The following is a 4,722-nucleotide window of genomic DNA, read 5'->3' as shown; positions in this document are numbered from 1 at the left end:
CCCTGGGAATGTTTGTAGTCGACAAGCCAGCGATGCCGTAAAGACCCAATTACAGAAGAATCCTGACCAATTACAATACAGGGTGAAGGGAACTTGAATAGAAATTTCAAGGTGGATTATCTGCAATCGACTCCCCTTTTCTGTAATTTGAACACAATGACTTTCTTTTAACTAAGCAATTCAGGTTATGAGTCCTAGAAACTTCGTATTTTTCTGTATCTTTTGCCAAAATATGGAAGACATTTCTCAACTTCATTAAATATGTTTTCAATGGGATAAAGAAAGGTCTGGAAGTTAAAGAGCCTTTGAAATGATACTTGAGTGATACTCTGTACATGTTTGTTTGTTTTTTTTTAATTCCCCAGCTCCAGGGAGCTAGGGAAAAGTTGTAATCGAAGTAGGGGAGCTAATTTCTACAAATGCCATGTTTTCCCTTGAAACACATGCAATGACTACAAAAAAAGAAAAATGCTTACAATTCAATTTCATATTATGTCCTGTTTTCCTCCTTTTTTTTTTTTTTCCTTCTGATGATCATAAGGAATTGCTTGTGTGTATTAAGAACAGACATTTTCACTTGTGTTTGGGGAGGTTTGCCTTTTTCCTTAACAATGCCGAACCGGCATTTCAACAGCTCTGGCTAGATTATACCTTGCCTGTTCTCAGCTATTTCTCTCTTTTTACGGTATAATGGTCTGTGTATAAATCAAAATGCAGATAAAATGTGTACTGAAGATGGAACACACTGGTGTTGACTTGAAGGGGAAAAAAATCTAATGATAAATATATATTTATCTATCAATCTATCTATATACCTTAAGTAGGTGAGTGGAAATCAATGATATATCCACACACCCACACACAAAACACACACATAGGCACAATGACGATAGACTTCCAAAGTTGGTTTTAGGTTCTGAGGAATCTGCCACCTCACTGAGCTTCCCAAGATTCCAAAATTTCTTTTGAAATAATTGTTTAAGAAGTGTTTTGCTTTGTTTTTTAGGTACTAGAAAGCACAATTCTAATTATTCCCTGTTCCCTTGGGGGACATAACTGGTGTAGATTCAGAGGAGCCCACCTGTAGGTGAGTTTCTATGGGGTCCTTTCCTGCACCGCCACCTTCCGGCTCACCCAGTGCTGAAAGAAATTTAACTACGGAGCCTTGCACACCCTCCTGTCTTTGTTCTGTCTTTCCACTCATCTCAAGCCCCTCACTTTCCCATAGGGGAGACCTTGTTTGCTGGAGACCCTTCCAAACTCTGGATCCTGGGCTGACTTCTCTCTCCATGTAGGTTCTGGGCATTTCCACACTTGGTGTCACCTTTCCTGGATGACCAGACCCATTGCACCTCCAAATCGCCACCAGGATACAGGTAGCTAGGAGATTCCAGGGTGAACAGAAGGAACTCCTTGCTGTGGCTGGGGCAGAGGCATTTTAGGTAGGCGTGTTCATGGTCCTAGGCACCAGGTTTAATCTGTTTCTTATAGAGAAAGAACCCAAATGCACCAGGCTCTAAAGGTAACCCTGGGAGAGGGTGTGACACGACCTCTGAGCCAGACCAGCCAATATGGTCCATGTGGTGCCCCACCCCTGGCCCACAGGCAAAGCTCCCTTAGTTGAGAGGGAATTTCCAGCATGACAGAGTGAGCACGAGGATGGAGAGAAGGGAGTTAAGCTTCACCTCATTGTAAAAAGGTGTTTTCTGCACAGCGGGTTAGTCTTTGGCCTTGACCGTTGTTATTGGGTTGTTGTGGGAAGCATGTGCACTGACCTGCGGCTGCTATGCGTTCCCTTTCACTGTTACCAGTCTGGACGCTTCTCTGTCCTGGAGAAGGGAGAGGGCACTGTCCCGGGATGTGATCATTCTAGATAGAGTTGCTCTCAGTCCTGCTCACGGTTGTGTCTTGCTCTTGAACCTCTGGGGAAATCTCCAACCTGGACTCCACTTCTGAATCTCTAGCTGCTTTCTGGTGGCCTGTTTTGAGGCAAGCATGACTTCTATGTTTGCCTGAGGTACTTTGAAGTCACTTTGAAATTAGAGGTGGAAAGTGTATTTCAGTGGGATGTGGCAAAGGATGCAAGAATGTCTCTTACCCTGCGTTTGAAGTGTGGTACAGCCGTGGTGGAGACGTCTTGATCTTGGTCCATTAGGTCTGCCATGTGCTATGCCCCTTGCAAGGACCAGGTGGGTGGATGATGAACTTATTTCACCTCGCTGCAGCTTTTCTGCCAGACAGTATTCCCGCTTCAGTTTTGGTTTGTCAGCTGGCTCTCAAATATGTAACAAACACCTACTCTGTCGACAGCAGGGCTAGAATGGTAGGGGCGCTAAAGAGAAAACACACCTCAAGGAATTAAGTATGAGAGGCAAGAAATGTACATAAATGATCATGGTAGAGTGACAGGCCTACCTGAGGGCGTGCAGAGTGCTAGGGGCATCCTGCACAAGAAGCCACGCTTCCGATCAGAACGAGAAGAGGAAGCTGCAAAAAGACTGGCCTTTGAGTTGGGATTCAAAGGCTCCTATGTAAAGATAGATAAGTTGGGTTGACCCTGCTTACAGTCGGGTGACATCATTGCTTCATGCGAGATGTTGGCTGCCTTCTGATAAGAAAGCACGACAGTTTCCAGCAATGCCACTGTCTGCTCACATTCACCAAGCCTCGTTGAAAGAAGAGTCCTTCAAACTGCAGCCAGTTTCTCTTCAATTGGTAATGTGATTCAGAGAGTGGAGTCCCCTTGCGGCTAAACCCTCTCCCTCCTTGAAGGCTTTCCAGAGTTTCCAAAGCGGGGCTCAAGGGGTGCGCATGTGTGTTCATGTGCACAGCTTGGCTCAAAGCCTAGTTCCGTGCAGCTTCGGTGTGTCTAAAACCCATTCCTCTGGTCCTCTCAGTGCAGTGGAAGCCAGAAGGAATAAGGTCATCAGGTGGTGGTGACAGGGTTATGGGCCCCACATCTCTGCAGGTGAGGGCAAATCAGAGGATTAGAAGGTGTCCATCAACCGTTCCAAGTCTGATTTAAAGCCAAAGGGCAGGAAGGCTTGAAAGTTGCATGGGATTGCTGAAAGCTCAAAGCTGCCCAGGAGACACGAAAGAGCCCACTCTCTGCTTCTTAAAAAGTTTTGGTTCAGCCCTGGTCAGTCCAACATCCTAGGGTATTTTAAGACCCCTGCAGCCTCCCAGAGTGACTAGACCTCTGCCAGCTTTGGGTGCGCCCTGTAGCAGCTAGGAGCTGGTCGCTGTGGGCTCAGCATATGCTAAAGGGGGCTGAGTCTTTGGGATCGGAGGAAACGCCCGCTTGCTTCTATAGTTCGTGCAGTGGTTCTGGGCCTTTCCAGAGGCCATGAAAAGAGTACTGATGAAAAGGAGGCCAAGAAAAATTAGGGTTTGTCTGACCCTTTCCCCAGTGGCCTCCAATTTCTTCAGCCCTACACACAGATTGCCCCACAGTTTCTTTAGCATGCTTTTATGTTCTGAGAAGAAGAAAAAAACACACATTCAGACTTTGGATGAGACAAGGTACAAAGAAGCTTGGCAAGCACAAGACCCTTCCCAGCCTTCCTGGAATTCACATTTCCCCATCAGAGTGGCCTGGCCTTTGGTACAGACCTCAGAATCTCAGCATGTCTAAGTGGACATGCATGGGTGGCTGTTCTGAACATTAGACCCTGATAATAGAATAAACAGGCTTGGTCCTCTCATTGGAATCCCCTGATTGTATGGGTTTACAGAGTATAGGTCTGCCTGGTTCATTAGTCATTCTCTCTTTAACCTCCATAAAATAAGTCTTTGTTGCCAATCCATGGCCTGGAGTCTCTTGACAATGGGGAGGGTGATGACCGCCTGCGTCCCTAACCATAGCAGTCCAGTATCCTTTCAGAAAAAGGTGGGCTGCTGTTTCGCACAAATCATTTTTAAGGATATGTTAATTGTGCTCTTATTATCTGGGGGAATTTAATGTAGATCCTTAATTTACAGAGGAGGAAAGAGACATTGGGGTTTGAATCATTTGCCCAACTTCCCTTGATTAATGAAAGACAAGCCACGGTGTGGGCTCGGGTGTCTTGACTGAATGGCCGTGCACCCCTCATGTAAATTGGTGGGATTATCTTACCTTTCTTCTTTTCTTCCTGCTGCCTAATAGAACTCTGAGGGTCCACCTATGATGGGACATTTATCTCAGCCTGCAGCAGACTGAATGGCTTGACTTGTGTATAAACAACTCAGAGTGAAATGGACTAAGAGCAGGGGGCCCTCAGTTATCAGCTTGAGTCAACATATGGAAAAGAAACCCTCTGTATTCAAAAAGAGTTGCTGCTTCCAGACAGACTGCCCCACAGACCTTGGAGAACCCTGGTCCTAACTCTGCTTTGCCTCAGGTCAGCTGTCAAAACTGAAGTAGTCTCTCCTGATAAGAAGGAGAGCTCCTCCCTGAGAACCAAGGGCTCAGGACTCTTGACTCAAGACCAGCCTGTTCATTCATAACTTAGTCTCCTTATTTACTCACTCATCCTTTAACTAGAAAAGAGCCGAGGCACTGGAGTAGAATTTGTCCTCAAGTAATTAATAGTCTGGACAGAGAACTAGAACCTGTATGTCAAGTGCTGAAGGGTAAGCCTTAAAGTGATGGGTCCAGATACAGCTCTTTGAGCTCTAAGGGAGAGAAGATGATGGGGGTGTTGTCAGCTCTTTGCCTCCACTGGTCTTTCTGAAAGATTG

This window comes from Capricornis sumatraensis, chromosome 6 (genome assembly GCF_032405125.1).
Source record: "Capricornis sumatraensis isolate serow.1 chromosome 6, serow.2, whole genome shotgun sequence".
Classification (NCBI taxonomy): domain Eukaryota; kingdom Metazoa; phylum Chordata; class Mammalia; order Artiodactyla; family Bovidae; genus Capricornis; species Capricornis sumatraensis.
The sequence above is the reverse complement of the archived record's forward strand: the minus strand, read 5'-3'. Positions refer to the sequence as shown.